Source organism: Castor canadensis, chromosome 16 (assembly GCF_047511655.1).
Source record: "Castor canadensis chromosome 16, mCasCan1.hap1v2, whole genome shotgun sequence".
NCBI classification, from domain to species: domain Eukaryota; kingdom Metazoa; phylum Chordata; class Mammalia; order Rodentia; family Castoridae; genus Castor; species Castor canadensis.
In genome coordinates, this window is record NC_133401.1 from 9854591 (window position 1) to 9878014 (window position 23424).

At 49.2% G+C, this 23424-nt stretch overlaps 1 long non-coding RNA gene and 1 pseudogene across 2 annotated transcripts in view; one reads left to right on the forward strand and one right to left on the reverse strand.

Moving 5' to 3' along the window:
• LOC141418077 (uncharacterized) overlaps nucleotides 1-23424 on the forward strand; it is a 33477-nt gene extending 10053 nt beyond the window's left edge. The window contains exon 3 of one of the 2 annotated variants that reach the window (XR_012442710.1): nucleotides 23143-23424. This is a non-coding gene — a long non-coding RNA (uncharacterized lncRNA). Of the gene's footprint in view, nucleotides 1-10452; nucleotides 10884-23142 lie in introns of those variants that run through there. The other variant, XR_012442709.1, reaches the window with a different exon arrangement.
• Nucleotides 210-9618, reverse strand: LOC141418169 (F-box only protein 27-like; annotated as a pseudogene).

Consider the following 23424-nt stretch of genomic DNA (forward strand, 5'->3'; position numbering starts at 1 on the left):
AATCCTGGTTACTTGGGAGACAGATCCAGAGGATTTTTGTTCGAAGCCAGCACAGGCAAATAGTTCTGGAGACCCCATCTCCAAAATAAGAACAAAATGGACTGGAAGCATGGCTCAAATGGTAGAGCTCCTGCTTGGTAAGCATGAAGCCCTGAGTTCAAACCCTAGTATTGCCCCCACCCCCCCACCCCCCCAAAAAAAAGGCATTGGTCAGGCAGTGTCTCACACCTGTAATCCCAGCCATTCAGGAGGGGAAGATTCGAGGATGGAAGTTCTAGGCCAATCCAGGACAAAGAGTCGAGCACTGTGGAGTGTGCCTGTGGTCTTGGCTACATGGGAAGATCAGAAACCCAGGGGCCCACCCCTGGCGGAAAATGAAAGACCCTACCTGAAAAAATGACTAAAATCAAAGAAAGAAAGAAAGAGAAAAAGGCTTAGTGTGTGGCTCAAGTTGTAAAGCTTCTGCCTAACAAGCAAGAGGTCCTGAGTTCAAAGCCCAGTACCACCAGAGAGACAGACAGATCAGTCAAAGCCCTAACCAACAAAACAGTTGCTGCACCTTGATTGGGTGCTGAACTAGCCCTGACTTTGAGCTCTCCCTCCCACTCAGTGCAGGTTTTCTGGTCCTATCTGGTGACCCTGGCTTATGGGGAGGGGCCCTGCTGGTGTAGGTGACAAAGGCACTGCCTGTTCTGAAGGGTGAACTTGTTCCCACCAGGCCTCAGCCCTGCGGTGGGGCACGAATTGCAGATTTGAGTCTGGGTGAAGGGCTTGCCTGGTGTTCCCTAGGGTTGGGCTCCCAGGTGAGCCAGTGAGAGTTCAGGAAGCCCACTTTTGGTGTCCCACCTTCCATCATGAGTGCCTGGATTGGGCTGCCTGCCATTTTTTTTTTTTTTTTGTCCATTTGAGATCCCAGTATCTTCCCAAGTTGCCACCTCGAACTGTCAGAGTTGGATCTCTTTAGGAAAGGGCTGGTTACCTGAATGTTGGGTGGCCTGGGCCCTGTAGGAGGAGGAGAGGTAGCAGGAGGCACACACTGTCACCTGAGCCTACCTTGTCTTCCTTGGCTCACTTCTGCCAACCTGGATGATATTGAGCTCCCCCTTTCCTCTGTCCCACTCTGATTTATCTACCAGAAATGTGTAATCATCTCTCATTTGTGGATGGTCTGTGCGGTAGGCAGCCTGTCAAAGACACCCACATTCTGATGTCTACAGTCTGCGAACATATCACCTTACATAGGGAAAGGGACTTCCTAGATAGGATCAAATTGAGAAGGTTGAGATGAGGAAATGATTGTGTATTATCTGGGTAGTCCAGGGCATCACAGTGGTCCTTGTAAGAGGGACACGGAGTCAGTCAGAGGGATATGGTTGAAGATGTAGGAAGAGGCCACAAGCCAAGGAATGCGGGTGGCCACTAAAAACTGAAAAAGAAAGCTGGGGTTCCAGTTATTCAGGAGGTGAGGCAGGAGGACCACTTGGGCTCGAGAATTTGGGACCAGCCTGGGCAACTAGTAAAAAACAAAAATCAGAGCTGGAGACGTGGCTCAAAGCTCTGAGTTCAAACCTGGTACTGCCAAAAACAAACAAACAAAAACACTAAAGAGAGAAAGAACACAGATTCCTCCCTAGGGTTTCCACAAGGAACATGACACCCAGACATTAGCCCAGGAAAGCCGATTTTGGACTTCGAGCTCCAGAACTGTAAAAGAGTAAGTTTGTTGTTTCAAGCCTCTGATTTTTTTTTTTTTTCGGTGCTAGGGTTTGAACTCAGGGTCTAGGCCTTGAGTCACTCCACCAGCCTTGTTTTGTGATGGGTTTTTTCGAGATGGGGGGTCTCAAGAACTATTTGCCCGTGCTGGCTTTGAACTGTAATCCTCCTGATCTCTGCCTCCTGAGTAGCTAGGATTATAGGCACAATGGGTGTGACTTAAGTGGTAGAGTGCCTGCCTAGCAATCACCAGACTCTGAGTTCAAACCCCAGTACCACCAAAAAAAATCCAAAAAATAACTGAAGTAAAAGGAACTGGAGGCGTGGCTCAAGTGCTAGAGCGCCTTGCCAACACTGAGCCCTGAAGTCAGACCCCAGTACTGCCAAAAAAATTGTTTTTTAAATAAAGCTAGCAATGGAAGTGCTGTGTTCCTTAACCTCCCAGGCCCTGCTTCCAAGTACTCATTCTATTTATAAACCTTGGATATTGCAGCAGCCACTTTCAGGGAGGCTTTGATTGATGTTCAGCCAACTCGAGTCTCCGGCTCCCCATCCCACTCACAATCTTAGTTAACGAAATTACTGAAATGTTCTGCTTTCACAATTTTAAACTGTTCCGTGTTCTTTGGAAGCTCAACAGAAATTTCTAAAAAGCAAAGCCAGCCCCGACACATAACGTCGTTAATAAATTACACACGTCAAGATGTTTTAAAACGTTCCAGTGCCATTTACTGAGAGTGAAGCTCTCTTGTAATCATGTTTCAGTCAACAATCTCGAGACTGAAGTAATGAATTATTCAATTACACACTTTAAGTTGGAATATGAACATTTGCTGCTCACATTTGGAGCTGTTCTAATGTTGGATTCTCTTAACCTTAAAAAGACTTTAAGTAATACCAGCTAGTTCTTTCTTTAAAAAAACTTTGTTATTGTTTTTACATTTACTTACATGTGTATAACATTATTTGGGTTATACGCCCCACTATTCTCCCTCCCCCCTTCCCCCCACTCCCCGGCAATACCAGCTATTTCTGATGGTTCTTCTGATTTTTTTGGGGGTGGGGGGGCAGCATTGGGATTTGAACTCAGGACCTCACGCGTGATAGGCAGGTGCTCTTACCACTTGAGCCACTCTGTCAGCCTCCTGATTTTTTTTTTTTTGGCAGTACTGGGGATTGAACTCGGAGTTTTGTGCTTTGCCACTTGAGCCACACCTCCAGTCCATTTTGCTCTGGTTATTTTGGAGACAGAGGTCTTGAAACTCTTTGCCTGGCCTGGCTTTGAACTGTGATCATCTCGATCTCCCAAATTGTTAGGATTACAGGTGTGAGCCACTGACACCTGGCAGAAAAGTCCTTACTCTGCTATCAACGACCTGGGACAAAACTCTGACCTAGGGTCCCTAATTTCCTTCACCAACTCTCACAAGCCACCACTTTGCTGGACAGTGATCAGTAGGGGGCACTGTGTAGGCGACTGGCGTGGCCTGGTGTAGCAGCCAGCTGTACACTGCACTCTTTCTGTCTCAAAGTCTCGAAAGCAGAATTTTAGACCCCAGACCCAAACTACTGGGCTTCCACATGTCAGGTCTGGCCACCTGCCCCTATATGCCAAATAAAGAAAGACATGGTGAAGGTAAAGAAAGGAGATTCATTACACAGCTCAGGGAAGGGGAAGAGGCAGGGTAGGCACTCAGCCCATCTTTTTTTTTTTTTAAACTGGGATTTGAACTTAGGCCTCATGCTTGCTAGGCAGGCGCTCTACCACTTGAGCCACTCCGCCAGTCCTTTTTTGTATTGTATATTTTTGAGATAGGGTCTTGTGTACTATTTCCTAAGCTGGCCTCAAAATGCCACCCTCCTGATCTCAGCCTCTTGAGTAGGTAGGATTTCAGGTGTGAGGCACTGGCGTCCAGCGTCAGCCATCTTCAGGGCACAGACATGAGCTATAGGTTTAAGTAGACAAACAACTGGGGACAGAGGGAGAAGTACGCCTAGTTAGACAGTCCCAGTCACAGAGGTGGCCTGGTTGGCCATTATCTCAGTCCTTGTACTGGGAGAGGTTCTGGGAGTTGTAATCTAGTCACTGTCACCTGACAGTTGGTCAGTGTATCCTGAGGAGGCTCTGCTGTTAGGGGTAGTTTCTGTCCCTTGTCATGAAGATGTTACCAGTTCTGTCCTTTCTGGAATCCAAGGTGATTGCAAGGTGACTGCAGAGAGAATGGCTTAGAGCAAAGACAGATACAAAAATGGAGCCAGGGATGCCAAGCGTCTCCCGTTTTTAGTTAATTCTGGGCCCAAGTAAGGAATCGGTGCATTTCAGCAAAAGCAGCTTAAGCACCTCTAACAGTCTGGCCTGGCCACAGGCCCTGGAGACAGTGAAGTGACATCCATTGGGCTGATGGGATGCCTCAAGACCCCTTTGCTGGCTCTGCTCCTGGCCAGGCGAAACTGGGTGAGAGATGGTGACACAGAGGTGCACAGGTAGGTCTGGGGAGGGGTGCGGGGGTCCCTCGGAATAGTGGAAATTGTCCCTGGGATGGATTGGCTCTCGCCATCTGTCAACAGAGTTCTGGCAGGGCGTGATCAGCCTGAAATCCACCAGCCTGTTTTTTATTTTTATTTTTTCAAGTGCTGGGAATAGAATCCAGGCCTCACACACTGAGCTACACCCCTGCCCCAGCCTCAACTTCTTAACCTCAGAGGCCCTGTGGGGCTGGAAGAGGGGAGGGGCCCATGAGGGGAGATCAGATGTCAGGCGGCAAGCCAGCTGGAGGGGGATAGGGAAAGGAGCCTGGCCAAGGGACTTCAAAGTCAGTTCTTTTTCTCTTTCTTTCTTTCTTCTTTCCTTTCTTTCTTTCTTTTCTTTTTTTTTTTTTTTTTTTTTTGCTGTACTGGGGTTGAACTCAGGGTCTACACCTTGAGCCACTCCGCCAGCCTTTTTTTTTTGTGACCAGTTTTTTGAGATAGGGTCTCACAAATTATTTGCCCAGGGTTGGCTTCGAACCACTATCCTCCAGATATCTGCCTCCTAAGTAGCTGGGATTACACGCATGAGCTCCCAGTCAGTCCTGCCAATAGGTCAATCCAGTGATGAGTGCCTGCAACCTGCATTATCATGCCCTAACCAGACCATGGTGTGTGTGTGTGTGTGTGTGTGTGTGTGTGTGTGTGTGAGAGAGAGAGAGAAAGACAGACAGACAGACAGAGACAGAGACAGAGATAAAGACATCCTGCAGGTAGATGAGTCATAACCCTGGTGGGGCATGACAGTTGGTTGTGCCTGAGCTTGTGGCCCGTTTTTGTTTTTGTGGTACTGGGATTGAACCCAGGGCCTTGCACTTGCTAGGCAAGTGCTCTACCACTTGAGCCAAGACTCCCAACCCTTTTGTTTGTATTTTGTTTTTCAGACTGGGTCTGTAACTCCAGATCCTCCTACCTGTGTCTCTTGAGTAGCTGAGATTACAGTTGTGCAACTATGTCTGGCTCTGTGCATGTGTTTTAAAGGCAAATGCAACAGAGTTTGCTGTTGAACTGGATTTGGTGTGAGAGGGACTGGGAGAGCTGAGACCAAGGTCAAGACCTTGAGTCTGAGCAGCTGACTAAATGAAGGTGCCTCTCTGGGAGAGAGAGGACTAGGGTTAGGGATAGATTCAGAGGAGTGTGAAATCAGTTCTTTCTGGGCATGGGCTATAAACCTGGAGAACAAGGATTTTCTAAATTTCTTAACCATTGCCTAAGTAGGAAATGTGTTGTATGTAACAATCTACCTGCTCCTAGACAAACTTCTTTGTTTTTGTTTTTTTTAAAATGGTACTGGGGTTTGAACTCAGGGCTTTAAGTTTGCTAAGAAGGCGCTCTACCACTTGAGCCACTCCACCATCCCTTTTGTGTGAAGGGTTTTTAGAAATAGGGTCTCATGAACTATTTGTCCAGGCTGGCTTCAAACTGCGATCTTCCTGATCTCTGCCTCCTGAGCAGCTAGGAGCTACTGGCTTGAGGCACCGACTCTAGACAAATTTCTGCTCCAATATTTACTCTTTGCTATGTGTCTGTGTTCGAATCTTTGCATTGTCTGAGAAATCTATGCTGGGTGGAACTATTTCCAGCTGGTCCTGTAAGAGGTACATAAACTGCTTTTGTCGAAAACCACTGACTCCTTACTTGGGCCATAAATTAACTAAAAACAGAAGGTAAAAGCAAACAACAATTTTTTTAAAAAATAAAAATAAACAAAAACACGACAAAAGTCATTGCTGTCTCCATTTTGCTCTGAGCCATTCTCAAGTCCTATTGCCACAAAAAGAAAAAAAAAGATACATTAGTGAAAACGTTTAGGTTGGCCTGGGCTACATACTGACACTCTGTCTCAAAAAAAAAGATACATTAGTGCTGGAGGTATGACTCAACAAGTTCAAGGCCCCGAGTTCAAACCCCAGTGCTGCCAAAAGAAAAAATATGGTGGAAGTGATGTTGTGTGACTTTTGGCAAGTGACTTCCTGGGCTAGGTCAGAAAAGACTGAGCTACCATGCTCATCCAGAAGTCCCATGGACAAAGAAAACCACTCAGCCTGCTGCCAGCTGCTCACCCCTCCCCCCACGTCACCTGCCACCCTATCTTTCAGCTCTCGTCATCCTAGAGCCACAATAGCCCAGGCCACCTCTAGTTGCTGACTCTTTTTATTACAAGAGGTAATAAAATGACTGATGTTGATGGAAACCCCTTAAGTTTTGGGAGGTGCTCCGTTATATAGTCCCCACCCCACTGGAAACTCACCTGGTGGTAGATATAACTGGACCATGGGTTGGCAGGGTTGGGTAAAACAGAATTTGTCTAGGATTTTCTGATTTGCATCCTTAAATTCAATAAGAAATCAAAGAATACAGGTAAGGTGGTGTTGGGGTCCCCACTTGTAGGAGGAGGAGGCCTGGAAGGCTAGACTTGCCACCTGTGTTTTGGGGTGTCTGTCCTCCCCCGCCCTTCCCCCAGAAGGCCTTCTCCATGGACATAATTCCAGTTCCCCCAAAGGGAACTGAAAGTGATCTCCAGACCCTTGGGATGCCATGTGTGACGGGTTTCTCTGTTGGAGTCATGGATCACACTGGATAGTCTCTCAGTGTGATTAGCGCAGGGGTCAGCTTCTGCCACATTGATAGGCTTAGGGTGGGGGGTTTGGGTAACATCAGTTGACTTGGAGGCTGACATTAGTCGTCAACAAACCACCAATCAACTATGCCTGTGTGTTGAGCGAGGTTGCTTATGCCTATAATCCCAGCTACAAGTTCTCAAGACAGACAAGCCTTGCTTGTCTCCTTTTTCTAACACCGGTTCTTCCTAAGCAGCCCAGGTTGGCCTCCAACTCAGGGTCCTCCTGCCTGCCTCAGCCTCTCAAGGGCTGGGATTACAGGTGTGCCCCACTCTGCCTGGTAATCCTGGGCCTTACAACAGGTCCTACTAAGTCCTGACTCTGTGAGTGGGGCACCTCACCTCCCCTTTCTGAACCTGAAAAATTTGAAGGCTTGAAGTATATCCTCCTACAAAATCAAGGTTCAGAAAGAGTTCACACTTGCTATGTCCTTGATTTGTGTTACCCATCTATGCAGGAATCTGTGACTTGCCCAAAGCTTACATAAGGTGCAGCGTCATGATTTGAACCTGGGAGGTCTGACTCCACCATCATACCTCTTAACCAATCATGGCTACTGCCTCCTCCTAAGGCAAGGAGCAGGTCATCCAGACAAGACAGAGTTGGGTCCGGAGTTGGGTCTGAGGCCTCTGTTCTGGATTCACCTGCCATCTTCCAACAGATTCCTGTGGGGATGAGGAAAGTGCTCAGGGCGTGTCCTGTTAATTACAGTAGCCCCTGGGTAAGAGGTTCCAGGGACAAGCCATTGAGGAAACCCTGCGCATGCTTAGGATGCAGAGCTGGGCAGGGGGGTGTATTTCGGATGCTTGATTCATTTTTCTCACAGTGCAACCCAACTTCCGCTAAAGCCATGCTGCCTTTCAACAAATCTAACATTTTCACTTGATCGCTTCAATTAAGCATGTTCACTTTTTTACCTTGCTTTTGGGGCACCATTTGTTTTTCGGGAGGCAGATTTTCAGAAAATGAAGGACAGGGAAACACTCAGTAGATCACGCAACAATTTAAACACAGCTGATAAGAACACGGGACTGAGAGCTCTGCAGCAGTTGAGCTGCGTGATGCTACACAGGAATTTAAAACTTCTGTTTTGACATTTTTGTCTTGGCAGTGTTGGGGTTTGAACTCAGGGCCTTACCCTTGCTAGGCAGGTGCTCTATCACTTGAGCCACTCCACCAACCCTTTTGGGTGTTGGGTATTTGTGAGATAGGGTCTCTCTTTTTGCCCTGGCTGACCTCTAATCACAACCCTCCTGATCTCTGCCTCCTGAGTAGCTAGAATTACAGGCATAAGCCACTGGCACCTGGCTTGTTTTTGAAATTTCTTTTTTTTTTTTTTAATTTTTCTCTTAAGCGAACTTTGTCAAACCATGTCTAATAAATTCGCAAATAAGGCAAACTTACTGTACTAGAGTTGCCATCATGGTTAAGTCCCTTCACCTCTCTGACCTGTAGTGTCCATCTGTAGGGGGTTGATCTAAATTAAATCCCCCAGGCAAAGGCCATGGCACAGGCGCTGGTTCTGTCACTACACTCACCACGGAGACACAAGCGTCAATGCTGCCACTGTCTAGCCGTTCTGGCCACAAGCTCTCCTGCTCTAGGTCCCGGATCTGCCTCCTGAGACACCACCTAGGGAGGTGGGAGGAAGGGAAACGAACAGTCCAGGCTTCCACAACATTGAGCCCGGCCCTTGGGGAGCAGGGGCTTTCACCTGAAGTTGCTCACGAGGCGGGTTTGCGAAGGGGCCGCGAGCACGGTTGTCGCGTTTTCCTCCACTGCCCAGCCATCCCCAATGTGTCGCACTCTCCATTTTTGGAGACCTGATAAATAAAAAAAAAAAAAGTATTGCCCCCAATGCCAATGGCCCACCCGCCTGCTCCCTGGACCAACCCGCCCCCTATCTTCCGCCCATCGGCTCCCTTTTAAATCTCACCCTGTGACCACACCCACCAGCTGTCTGAAAGCCCCGCCCACCGCCCCATTTAAAATCCCACCCCCCCCCGCCCCACTCATTGGCTCTCTTGCGGCCCTGCCCCTCCCACAGAACTCGAGGTCCCGCCCACCAGTTCTCGCGCGACTCCGCCCGTGGCCCCACCCACAGGCCACTCAAGGCCCCACCCACCATCTCCTTTTAAATCTTGCTTGGCTTCCCACTTATCACCTCATGTGGCACCGACCCTAGCCCCTCCCGCCGACTCCATTGAGCCACGCCCACCATCTGTTTAAGCCCCGCCCCCTCAGCTCTCGCGAGACAACGCCCCCGGCGCCAAGAGGTGGCTCTCAGAAGCGGTCCGGGCTGGAGACAGGCACCTGCTAGCGAGCGTCAGCCAGGAGTGGCCGGTGGCGCTGTGATCCCGGGCCAAGATCAACAGGGATCTGGGCCGTCCACCAGGGCGCGCCAGTCCCTACATAACTGGCGGCAGCTCCGGAGCAGCGATCGAGGGGCCACTTGCTCAGAATGGCCAGGAGCAGCTCCGGGGCTGCTGGCTCAGCTGCAGCGCCTCCTCGGGGTCAGGGACCGGGGCGGCCCGGTACGGGGAAAGTAAAACTTTCATGGTGGTCCTGGCCAGGCTCTGCTGCGGGCCAGGAAGGGTCAAGTCGACTGGAGCCGGCAGCCTCCGCTCACACCCGAGGCTTCAAGGGTCCCCGAAAGGGACCCCCCTCCCCACAGGGGGCTGTCCCCAAGTTTTCCCCTTTATCCCCCCACCCAACGCTCACCAGGTCCCCTTGGCTACCTGGCCGACCACTGAGCTCTACCCTGCACCCCGAGTCCCAACCTGGACCCCCGCCGGTGTACCTGGTGTGGCCTTCGTGCCATGTCCACCTTCTCTCTTTACTTGCCGGCCCCTCCCCTATGCGATCTAGCTCCTTTCGGGTCCCCTCCTCTCCCGATCCCACCTCCTTCCCGCTGTCCAGTCCCACCCAGTGGAGCAGATCAGGCCTGGGACTGGGTAATTCCAGTCCAGGGTCGGCCCCCTGCAGACCGCACATGCCCACCCCTGGGGGCGTCCCTAATACCGAAGCAAACTCTATTTCTTTGGTCAGACATCCCGAGGAAGGTCACCTTCCTTCCCATCACCTTAAGGCCGCTGGTGGTTGTTCTCATTTTACAAGAAAAAACTGGCTCCAGCCGGGTGCCGGTGGTCATCCCTGTAATCATAGCTGATCAGGAGGATCATTGTTCAAAGCCAGCCCAGAAAATTGTTCAGGAGACCCTATCTCAGAAAAAAAAAAAAAATCATAAAGAAAAGGGCTGACGGAGTGACGTCAGTGCCACCAAAAATATAATGAATTAAGAAAACCTCCTGCAGAATCCCCCAAAGCCTCTCCACAAATGTGGAAAAGAAGAAAACAATTTTATTAGTGAATAAGCATTAAACCAGACTATGTGTCAGTCGTGATGATCAGCAATAGTAATTATTAAATTATATAGTATATTAAAGTGGTGCGGAAAACAGCAGGAATAGGCCCTGGCAGGCTGGGATGGGGGCTGTGAACAGACACCCTTAATTCTGAGCCACAATTGACTAATACTCTGGACTAGTTATTTCTTCTGAAATCATTCTCTTTTTTTTGTTTTCCTTTGCAGTGCTGGGGATAGAATCCAGGGCCTGGGAAGATTGCAGTTGGAGGCCAGCCCAGGCAGATAATTCACAAAACCCCATCTGCAAAACAACCAGAGCAAAATGGACTGGAGAGGTGACTCAAACAGTGCCTGCTTTGCGAGCTCACAGCCCAGTCCCCCTCCTCCAAAAAAAATTCAAGTAGTACAAAAGGGAAGGCACTAAACAGTCAGACTTTCTTCTTTCTTTTTTTTTTTTTTTGTTTTTTGTTTTATGGTACTGGAGATTGAATTCAGGGCCTGGCACCCAGCATATGCATTCTACTACTTGAGCCATACCCAGTCCTTTTGTGTTTAGTTTGTTTTTCACATACAGTCTTGCAAACTTAACTTCCTGTCTCCATTTCCAGAGAGGATGGGATTATAGACACGACCCACCATGCCCAGTCAAAAGCTAGTTTTCCCCCAGCCTCATTTCTCTTCTGCAGAAGCAGTTCCCTGGTTCCTAGGGTTACATCTTATGCTGTACTTTGTAAAAAAAAAATATGAGAGTGGGCCCAAGAAGTTCTACCACCTAGAATAGAAGGAATGACTACAGAGCAGAAGCTCAAGATGGGGACAGGCCAAGCACCACAAAGGCTATTTGAGAAAGTGATGTGGGATTTTGGTGTCACAATGTGGTAGGACCCATTTGGGAAGACAGATGTGCACAGGACAGTCCCGTTTGGGGAGCAGGACCTATTCACCCTATTGTCCTGAGTCCCAGGCATTCTTTTAATTTGGTTATGGTACTGGGGTTTGAACTCAGGGCCTCAAGCTTGCTAGGCAGGCACTCTAACACTTGAGCCACTCCGCAAGCCCTTTTTTGTGTTGGGTATTTTTGAGATAGGGTCTCATAAATTTTTTTCCCTGGGCTGGCTTTCCTCCTGCAATCCTCCTGATCTCTGCCTCCTGATTAGTTGGAATTACAGACATGAGCCACTGACACTGGCTTCAGGCATTCTTGTAAGAGTTGCTTAAATTGCTGAAAAGCACTGGACTGTCCTCAGGCCCACAATTAATTAAATATGGCTCTGTCCTTCATTTTGTATCCGTCTTTGCTCCAGGCCATTCTCTCTGCAGTCATTGTGCAATCACCTTAGATTCTGGGAAGGACAGAACTGATAACATCTTCATGACAAGGGACAGAAACTACCCCTAAAAAAAGCAAAGCTTCTTCAGGATGGGCCACCTGACAGGTGACGATGGTTGATTGCAAATCCTGCAAACTCTCTTAGAGCAAGGACTGATAATGACCAACGAGGTCACAGACTGTTTAATTACTGCTCCCAGTTCTTTTTTTTTTGGCGGCACTGGGGTTTGAACTCAGGGCCTTATGCTTGCTAGGCTGGTGTTCTATCTACACCTTGAGCCACTCCACCGGCCCAATTTTTTTGTGATGGGGTTTTTCGAGATAAGGTATCTCGAACTATTTGCCCGGGGCTGACTTCGAACCAGGATCCTACTGATCTCTGCCTCCTGAGTGAGTAGCTAGGATTATAGGCGTAAGTCACCAGCGCCTGGCTGCCCCCATTTCTTGCCTATTTAAACCTATACCTCATGTACCTCGAAGATGGCTTAAGGTGGACTGAGTGCAGCGGGTAGAGGTGGCCCAAACAATGCATACACGTATGAATAAATATAAAAACAATAATAATTTTAAAAAATGACGGGCTGAGCGCTTACTCTGCCTCTTCCCAAGGCATGTCCCAGGCTGTGTGATAATTCTGTTTCCGATGCCTTCACCGTGCTCTTTATTTGGGGTGTAGGGGGTGAGTGCCCGCACCTGGCATGTGAAGCCCAGGGGTTTCGGCCTGGGTTCAAAACTCTGTTTCATTCTCACATAAGACATGTCAAAAGACAAAATTCCAAAAAATGCCATTTAAAGATCTTCACTGGGTTTTATTTCCAGTCTAGAGCGGGGTAACACTGAAGTGGGCTTCCAGTTACCTCAGCAGAAGAGGTTGGCTTTATAGACAGAGAAGCTGAGGTCACAGAACTAAAAGCACATCTGTCCTTTCAAACGGTTAAAGCAGGGAAACTTGCCAGGAGCCAGTGGCTCACGCCTGTAATCCCAACTACTCAGGAGGCAGAGATCAGGAGGATCATGGTTCAAAGCCAGCCCATGCAAACAGTTCACGAGACCCTATCTCGAAAAAAAATCATCACAAAAAAGGCCTGGTGGAGTGGCTCAACTGGTAAGAATGTCTGCTTTGCAAATGTGAAGTCCTGAGTTCAAACCCCAGTTCCACTGAAACAAATAAAAAAGAGTCATTGCTGCCTGGCAGGTGGTCCTGTCCTGTCCTCCCTAGATTCCAAGACAGCCACAAAGTGACTGCAGGAGAGAACGGCTCAGGGTGAAGACACAGATACAAATAGAGGCAGGGAGGCCCATTTCAGTTTATTCATGGACCCAACTAAGGAGTAGGTGCTTTCAGCAAAAGCAGCTTGTAAGCACCTGTTACTCTACTTAGTCTTCCTGCTTGGGGACTGTGGCAATTTGTCCCAGTTCCCCTTGCGAGCTACTAAGAGGGTGGAAACTGACTGTACCATGGTGTTTAGAGGTGGGGCCTCTGAGAGATAATTAGGACTAGATAAAATCATGGGGTGGAGTCCATGTGATTACACTGTATCTTCATAAAAAGATAGCTCAGGCAGTCATACACACGTGCGCTCTCTGTCTCCTGTCATGTGCCGTCAGACAGATGTAGGCCCCTGACCTTGGAGCTCCTGAGCTGTGAGCCAAGACAAACCTCTTTTCTTTATAAAATTTCCCACCCTCAAGCATTTTGTTACTGTAACAAAACAGGTGAGCACAATCTCTAATTTAGAATGCCAGAAAAGGGTTTCATGTAGGAGTGCCAGCTGTGGTTTTATGGAACTGAGGCTTCAGGGACAGAAGGGCAGACCTCAGCTCTGCAATTGGAACACATTCCCAGGGGAAGGGCTGAATTGAAGCAGAGTCCAGTCAAGTGTCACTTCCTTGTTGACGTACATGCACAGTCTTTGAATCACAAATTTCTTTCCTTTTATTTCATTCTTAAGTATACTAGGGCATTTTATGAATATTTAAAGAAGATAGGTTTTATTAAGTATTTCATTTTGAGATAGTAAAGGAGGCCAGGCAGGGTGGTGCATGCATATAATCCTGGCACTTGGGAGGCAGAGGCAGAAGAGTCATGACTTTGAGGTTAGCCTGGACTACACAGTGAGACTGTTTCTGAAAAAATTTTTAAAAGCTGGGCACTGGTGGCTCATACTTGTAATCCTAGCTATTTGGGAGACTGAGAATAGATTTGCAGAAGTAGATAGAACATTCTTGAACCTCTGGGCACTGGCAAGTGGGCTCCACAGATAATTCCCAGGGTATTAAAAGTGTCAGCACCGCTGCACTCCCTCCCCCACCAAGAGCTCACAGTAAGCGGGTGTGTGCATGTGTGTGCGCGTGCTTGTGTGTGCGCGTGCATGTGTGTGCACATGTGTGTTTTGTATGTGCGCATATGTGTTAGGAAGAGAAACGCAGCTGGGATGGGGCTTCCTATGTGTGTAGGGAGGAGGCAGCTGGGGAGAACAGTAGCTACTAAGCCTTTTCTGGGGTCAGCAGTCAGGGAGGGATTTGGAAAGAGGGGAGTGGGTGGATGTTCGAACTCCTTTCACCAGGGGGTACAGAAAGCAGAGGTGGAGTAAATGAGGTGAGACCTGTCGTTTCCCCTCCAGCAGCCCAGACCCAGCCTCCAACTGTCCCACAGCAAAACCAAAAAGCCAGCTGGGCATAGTTGTATATGCCTGTAATCCCTGCACTCAGGGGGTGGGATTAAGAGAGTTCAGGCCAGCCTGGGCTACATAGTAAGACCCTCTTCCCCCAGACAAACAAACAACCAAGCACCCCAAAAGAGGCACAGTTCCCCCACACCTTCTTTGCTTTAAAGAGGGTGTCCTGCCAGGTGCCAGTGGCTCATGCCTACAATCCTAGCTACTTGGGATGCAGAGATCAGGAGGATCTCGGTTTGAAATCAGCTTGGGCAAACAGTTCGAAAGACCCTATCTCGAAAAAACCCATCACAAAAAAGGGCTGGTGGAGTGGCTTGAGATGTAGACCCTGAGTTCAAACCCCGGTACCGCAGAAAAAAATAAAAAGAACTTAGGAGAAGTTTGGTCAGAATCAGGTTGCAAAGTGAAACAGCAAAATTAGAGGCTTTAAAGACAAAGCCGAGCATTGTGGATCACATCTATAATCCTAGCACTAGAGGCTAAGGCATGAGAGGCTAAGGGATAATGAGTTTGAGCCCAGTCGGGTCTACATAGAGAGATCCTGTCTTGAAAAAAACTAACCAAACAAAAAAAAGGAACAAAAAAAAATAAAGAAAAGAAAAAAGAGGCTGTAAAGATTAAAACCTTGGCCTATGGGCTGGGGATGTCGCTTATTCAGTATTCTAAGCAAGAGGGTCATGAGTTCCAGACCAGCCTAGGCCACATAGAGAAACTGTCTCAAAGAATCAAAACAAAACAAAAAAAAGAGAAGAAAAAACTCTAGCGTGAGTTCTGTCACAAGGCAAAATGACAACAAATTTAGCTAAGGGGCTTTTATTTGCAATTCCAGAAATGAGCAACACGCTCTAGAACACAGAAGAGCAAGTGAGGCCGGCTTTGTGGACAGCAAAGCAGAAACAGAGCAAAAAGCAGAGAGATGGCTTCAAGTGTCAAAGTTACTTTCAGGTGACAGGAGCAGAACCTTCCTTCCCGGGTCCGCTGAGGAACTTGGCTGTGATCTCCCTCCTGATTTCTTTTCCCTCCCTTCCTTCCTTTGGTACTGGGGTTTGAACTCAGGGCCTACACCTTGAGCCACTCAACCAGCCCTTTTTACGGGATGGGTTTTTTGAGACTAGATCTCTTGAACTATTCGCCTGGGCTGGCTTTGAACTGCCATCCTCCTGATCTGTCTCCTGAGGAGCTGGGATTACAGGCATGAGCCACCAGCTCTGGGTTGGCCCTTTCCTCTTTAATCAGTTGATTGCCTCAGGAATTGTGTTATAGTGATTGATACCATTTCCTCCATTTCAACAGCCACAACAGATGCCACTAAAGATGGCCCTGAGTGACTGCTGGGGTCTGCCCTCAGTTCATGGAAGGACTGAGTGCTGGGAGGGCCTGGCCTCGAACCATAAACCAGCCTCAGAAAGATCACGAATAAGCTGCAGGACATGTCCTGACTGTGCTTGGGAGACAACAGTGACATAGTGCAGGTTCTGAAGCTTGAAGGCTTAAAGGTTTCACAAGTGGGCAGATAAAAGCCCTCCTGGGAGATGGGTGTTGTGGTGCACACCTGTAATCCCAGCACTTGGGAAGCCGAGGCAGGAAGATCTCAAGTTCAAGGCCAGCTGGGCTTCCTAATGAGACCCTGTCTCAAAAAACCAAGGGCTGAGGATGTGGCTCCATGGTGAGTATTTGCCTGGCATGCACAAGGCACATCCAGCACCCCCTCCCTACCCAGCACCCCTCCTCTCCTACCCAGCGCCCCTCTCCCTACCCAGCACCCCTTTCCCCACACAAACACAAATGTAAAAGCCTGTATGTCTTTCTCCAGTCAATCTGTCTGTGTCCATTTGGTTCCTAGTCCCGGCCGAAGACCTCACTAAGCTTGCTAGAAGTGACGGCTACTCTGCTTTCAGACCCATGTCAACTTCACCGATTGCTGGTGGGGAAGAACCGTTGTCACATAAGCCCAGGGGCCCAGCTCCCAGCTGGCACCCAGTTCCTTCATCCCATTACAGGTGCCCCTGGCATCGGGGCCAGGTCGAGCCTGGTGTGGTGTTAGACAGGGGCTGCCTTCACAAAATGTCAGTTTCTCACTCTACAAAATGGTAGAAATACTTAAATCAAGAAAGACAGCAGATTTGACGGAGAAAGGTGCCTGTAAGATGTTCAGAAACGTGCCCAGAATGAGGGAGGGCACCTTTGCTGTTATTGTTTGTTCATTTTGAGACAGGGTCTCATTGTGCAGGGCAGGCTGGCCTGGACCTCAGGATCCTCCTGCCTCTACCTCCCAAATGCTGGGATTGCAGGCATGAACCACCATGCAGGGTATAAATCCCATGTTGCCTGTCAGAAGTTCAGCTTCTTCCTGAAGTCATTGTGGGCTGTCACCTTTACTCCCAAAGTCAGGCAAGGACTTCTTGCCATGGATCATAACTGTCATCACACCACTGCCCCATGCACAATTGTGAAAATGGAACCAAGACCTTGCAAAGAATTGCAGCATTCACTCACACAGTCCACAAGCACTACGTGTTTGCCAGGCCCTGGGCTAGGCACTGAGGACACAGCAGGCAGTAGCTGGTATTCTGCACCATAAAATAGAAATAAAAGTGGTAGTGTGGCAGGAAGGCAGGGAGGGGAAAAGGGATTAATGAGAGCTACAGTGAAACAAAGGAAAACTGGAGCTGGGGAATGTTACCTGGAGACCAGAGACGGGTCACCTCACCCAGAGGTTAAAACAGCCAATGAGATAACACGTGATTATGTATGGGACAAGCTGTACCCCCATTTCTGTAACCTGCTCTAAATGGTGTATAAGGAAAGCCCCCTTTGTTCTCAGGGCTCAGCCTTTGGACTCTAGTCCACTGAGTCACTGCAGGTCTGCCTAATACCCTTGCTTCCCAAAAGCTTCGGTGCCCTCCCAGTCTCTGTCTCAGCCCTCCAGCAACATTCCTGGGGGATCGTCTGGGATTTGGAGGGCAGTGTTTTCACCTCCTTGTCACCGGCTGTGTCCCCGCCCCTGCCAGGTGCCACTGGAGCCCCTGTCCCAGCTAGCTGAGGAAGCCAGTTCCGGTTGCACAAATGAACCCAGAAAGGCTTGGGAATGAACTTGGGAGCCCCAATTATAAGACCGGCAAGAACCAGGGTTTGAATTCAAGCCTGCCTCAGGAGGCAGAAGGGGAGTCTGATCAACTCCCAAAGACACTGTAGTAACCACCTTTTAGAGTGAACTGTGTCTTTCAGGTTCAGGGAGCAGGGCGGAAGTACTGTGCTGTGTGAGAGCGTGTGAAAGTGTGAGCCCGAGACACAGCCTGGTTATAAAGAAAGTGTGGAGTCCCAATCCACAGGTCCATGGCAAACTCATATGGTCTAGGGTGAGCCCTAACAGGGCCTCTGGTCTGGGGCTTATACAGACTCACTACAGCCAAGAGATGCCTAAATCCCCACAAGGGGAGAGGCTGGAGACAGATAAAGTGAGTGGTGTTGTTTTCCTCTGTGCACCAGAGAGGAGGACCCCTTAACTCGTCTCCACATCCCTCATCCCTTCCATCTTTGTCTCTGTCTTGACGTCTGGTGAATGGGAGGAATGGGAGGAGGTCAGAGTAAGAACACCCCCTAGAGTGCATGCTTAAGAACTGTAAGAGGGGATTTAATGGAGATTATGGGGTCAAGCTGACTCCTGACAAGCTTAGGACCTTCTGTAAAATAGACTGGCCTGCTTTTGGTGCAGGATGGCCCTCAGAGGGGTCATTAGAGAAGGTCATAGTCAATAGAGGTTGTGAACTGATTTTAGGGAAACTCGGACACCCAGATCAATTTCCTTATATTGACTGCCGGCAGGATGCAGTCCTCAGTCGGCCCACGTGGCTAAATCTCCACCCAGAGGAAGCAGGCAGGGTTATGGTAGCCAGGGTAGCAGCAGCTTCCACGTGCAGAGAAAATTGTAAAAAGTTGGAGAAACCCATATTAGTGGGGGACCCTGAGGGGACCCCACCCCCTTATGGGCCACTGTACCCACCTTTGCCACCGCCACCCAAGTCTTCACCTCCACCCTCGGAAGGGGAAGCAGCATTTGATGGGGAAGCCCCAGAAGCAAATACACTTACGAGGCCGGGCCCAGGAGGCCTTGAGACGGCCACCACCCCACCTCCCTCAGGCCCCGTGAGCCTCATGCTCGCTCTGAACCCCCAGTCCTCACTCCACAGCCCCCTGCGAGACTGGCCCCTAGGTTCAACCAGAAGCATCCGAACAGTCCCACTACAGGCTTAGCCTCTTCTCCAGAACCCAGCACCCTGCAGATGCTCCTGAGAGAGGCCCACGGCCAAACACGTTATGACCAGCAGGGTGAGATACAAGGAGGAAGGCAAACACTCGCCTACCAGCCCTCCTTAACTGGAAACACCGTACCCGCTCCTTCACGGAAAAGCCTCAGGCCCTGATCGATCTAATGCAGTCCATCATCCAAACTCATAAGCCCACCTAGACAGACTGTCGACAGCTTTTCCGACTCTATTTAATGCCGAGGAGTGACGCCATATAAGTTTAGTGGCTGGAAGATCATGTCCCCTGCACAGTCTAAATGCCCAAGCTTCGCTCAGGACCAATTCCCCGAGGAGGACCCCCACTGGGACCCTAACGATGACCGAGATTACCAATGGCTTGAGCAGTACTGGGAGGCATTATTTGGAGGCATGAAGGAAGAAGGGAAAAAATCCCAGGAACACGTGTAGACAACAGAAGTCTGCCAAGGGCCAGATGAGAGCCCCAGTCAGTTTTATGAGCGACTATGTGAGGCCTTCCGCTTGTACACCCCTTTTGACCAAGAGGCAGCCGAAAACAAGAGGATGATAATACAGCCTTTGTCAGCCAGGCCCAGCAGGACATAAGGTGAGAATTACAAAAGCTTAAGGGGTTTGCTGGAGCCAGCTTCTGGAGGTGGCCACAAAAATCTTTGTCAATCGATATCAGGAGGCCAACTGGGAAGCTGATAGAAAGATGAAAAGGAAGGTGGACCTCCTTGCTGCGGCTCTAGCTGGACAGTTGGGCAGGCCCTGGCAGAGGAAGAGGAAATCCCCATGGATGGTGGTCGGCACCCCTGGAACAGCCTCACCCTAGACAGGAGCTAAGGTGTGCCCACTGTTGTCAAGAAGGACACTGAAAAAATGAATGTCCCCAATGGCCCAGGGACCCCCAGAAGGCCCCCCCCCCAGACCAGAAGAGTTTTGAAGGAAAGTATCAGCCTGCTCAGGAGAAGCAGCTCCTGGGAGGAAGATGTCACTGGACCAGCCACTTTTGAGGATTGTGCGGAGGACTAGGACAGACCGGGCTCCATTCTACTGGGCCCCAAGGAGCCTATGGTCCAAATGAAGATAAGGGCTATCCTGTTGACCTAATGTTGGACACAGGTGTGACCCATTTGGTTGTAACCCAACCTGTGGGCGCTCTCTCACAGAGACATGCAACCATCATCAGGGCCACGGGAGATCAGACTCGCCATCCCTTCCTTATATCCAGAAAATGCAATCTTGGAAAGCATGAAGTACAACACAAGTTTGACCCTCATGGTTGCACAGGAGGAGGAATGGCAAATCTATGCCTCAAAAAAAGAAATCCCTGAAATGCCTGAGCTTCCCTTTAAGATTCCAGGAGTATGGGCTGAGGACAAACCCCTGGACTGACTTGGAACATACCTCTGGTGGGGGTAGAATTAAAGCTGGGAGCCATCCTTATTAGCCAGAGGCAATACTACATTCCTCACAAGGCCCAGACTGGGATCCAAAAGCATCTTGAAGTATAGGATCCTTCGACCTTGTCAGTGTCCCTAGAACACCCCACCTGCTGCCTGTCCAAAAACCAGGGACTAAAGACTTTAGGCCAGTTCAGGACCTCCATGCAGTCAACTCAGCAACTGTTACCTTACACCTCATAGTCCCAAACCCATACATGTTTTTGGGCCTTACCCCAGCTGAGGCAAAGTTCTTTACCAGCCTGGATCTTAAGGATGTATTTTTCTGCATCCGCCTGGCCCCACAGAGCCAACTCATCTTTGCCTTCTAATGGGAAAATTCTAGCACTGGAGAAATGGGACAATTGACTTGGACTTGGTTGCCACAAGGCTTCAAAAACTCTCCCACTATCTTTGGGACTGCCCTGGAGTCCGATCTAGATGTTGGGAGCCGACAAGTGCATTGAATAAGCTGCGTGTTTGAGTTTGGCACAGGCCCAAACTGCAGAAGGAAACAAGCATGGTTATGCCCAGTGAATTGCACACTTGGATTGGCACAGCCTCAGCTGCAGAAGTGGGCAAGAGGCAGTACAGTTGTTTTTTCCTTTAATGTTTATGTTCAGAGAAAAGCTGTCACAGGTTCCTCCTCTTCCCGGGGTTCACAACATCACACCCCCCTCTCCTGAGAACTGTCTCTCCACCTCATGTTGCTACTGTATATAATAAACTCCCTGGAGGTGGAGGGGGCCAGTGTGTCTCCATCCAAGCGCCCCCCAGCTTTGTGCATGTTTGGTCTTTTGTCTGTTTGTCTTTTCTGGCATCTCCCGTCGCTCCCCAGTTAAGGTTTCTAGGACAAGCTCGTGCGGGATGCAAGACCTAAAGGCCAGCATGACTGCATACTCCTCCAGTATGTAGATGACCTTCTGTTGTCTGGACCAACTCAGGAGGATTGTGTGGAAGGAACTCGCCTCCTTCTCTCCCTTTTGTGGAAGGCAGGAAATAAGGTTTCCCAAAAGAAAACTCAGATTTGCCAGGATACTGATATCCCAATACCTTGGATTTCACCTATCACAGGACAATGTAGACTGGGCCTGAGAGGAAACAGGCTGTCTGCTACATTCTGAATCCCCAAGACCCATTGACAGATTAGAGAATTTCTAGGAGCTGCAGGTTTCTGCTATATCCAGATCCCCAATTACTCTCTCTTGGCAAAACCCATTTATGAAACTACAAAGGAGGGAGAACAAAAACCCATAGTATGGGGAGAGGAGCAAGAAAAGGCCTTTAAAGAAATTAAGAGGGCTCTCCCAAACATCCCTGCTCTGGGCCTATCAGATGAGATGAAGCCCTTCTTCCATATGTACATGAAAGACTGGGGACAGCTGTAGGAGTCTTGACCCAGCTGCTAGGTTCCTGGCACTACCCAGTGGCCTATTTATCAAAGCAACTTGATGCAATTTCCCAAGGCTGGCCGCCCTGCCTGTGCACCCTGACAGCCACTGCCATCTTGGTGGCTGAAGCAGACAAACTTACTTTGGGACAAGAACTCTCTTTTGACTGTCATGGTATATAAAGAAAATTGCTGGTTAACAAACTCCTGAATGGTCAAATATCAAAGCATGTTATGCGAAAACCTGTGTATCCAGCTAGAGATTGTTAAGACTCTAAACCCAACCACCTTGTTACAGGTTAATTCAGGCCCACCCGAGCAAGACTGTTTAGAGGTTATGAATGATATGTTCTCCAGCTGGCCAGCCTTGACTGACTAGCCTGTTAGTCATCCAGATGTTCAGTATTTCACGGATGACAGCACCTTTGTCAGGGAAGGCACACATTTTGCTGGATACACAGTAGTGACTATAGACGCTGTCACTGAAGCACAATCACTGCCAGTTGGGCCCTCTGCACAAAAGGCTGAGCTCATCGCTCTCATGCAGGTGCTCCAGCTTGCTGCAAGAGTGCGGGTAAACATCTACACTGACTCTAAATATGCTTTCACTACCATTCATGTCCTATATAAAGAGCCCTATATAAAGAAAGGGGGCTCATTAATTCAGGGGGAAACTGTGTTAGGTATGGACAGGAAATTCTAAACCAAAAGCTGTATGGGCCCCTAAGTGAGTAGCAATCATGCACTGCTGAGGGACCAGAAGGGGGAGACAACAGCTGTTCGGGGAAACAGAAAAGCTGATAGGGAAGCCAAATGAGCAGCCCTCACAGGAGGACAAACCTTGGCCTCACTGACAGCTGCTGGATGGATGGTGGAAGTTTACTGATGGCCGCATTGCCATACCTGAGTCACTGGCTCCCACATTTGTCCAGCAGTTTCATGAAGGAACTCATTCAGGGCAGACAGCTCTTGAGACCACCTTGGCCCAGCATTTTTATGTCCCCAAGCTCTCCAGCATAAGTAAGACCGCATGTGAGAGGTGCAGTCTGTGTGCCAGGAACAATCCCCAGCAAGGGCCAAGAGTGCCACCCAAGGTGCAAAGTGTTGGAGGAACTCCTTTTGAAAACCTGATTGTGGGCTTTACTGAGATGCCACGGGCCAGAGGCTGTAGGTATTTATTGGTGTTTGTCTTCCCCTTCTTAGGGTGGGTGAAGCCTTCCCCACTCAGACTGAGAAAGCCCAGGAAGTGGCCAGGTGCCTGTTAAAGAAAATCATCCCTCAGTTTGGAATACCTGTGTCTGTTGGGTCAGACAATGGCCGACCTTTGTGGCTGAGGTGGTGCAGTTGGTGGCTATAAGCTTTGGAATAACCTGGAAGGTGCACACAGCCTGCCACCCCCAGAATGTAGAATAGGACTCTAAAATTGCAATTGGGAAAACTATGCCAGGAGACCCACCTACAATGGGATCAGTTACTGCCCAGAGCCTTGCTCAGGATTACCTCAAGTTCCACCAAACAGATGGGTCTCTCCCCTTTTGAAATGCTTTTCAGGTGCCCACCCCCTTTAGTCAAGGGCCTGCCAGGGGACCTTAAGGAAATAGGTGACCTCACCCTGAGGCAACAGATAAAAGCCCTTGATTTGACTCTCAAAAATCAATGACTGGGTAAGAGAGAGACTCCCTGTTAGCCTGACAACTCCCATGCACCCTTATAAGCCAGGGGATGCTGTTTGGGTAAAGAAATGAAATGTTCAACCATAAAGCCCCACTGGAGGGACACTTTTGTTGTTGTTTTGTCACCCCCACAGCAGTTAAGGTAGCAGAGATTGTTCCCTGGATCCACCACAGCTGAGTGAAGCCAGCTTCCCTCGAATGGGAGTGCATTCCTGACCCATTCTCCCCATACAAGATCACCTTCAGAGCGCTAGCACCCTTCACTGACAGGAGCCTGCTTCCCAGGAGACAACACAAAACCACGGACAAGGAGACATCAGCCCTGCTCTAGTCACTCCAGAAGCTGACTAGTCTATGCATGGTGGAAGCTTGAGTTGTCGCCCATCTCACCTTTGAGGATGAGTCCATTCCATGTA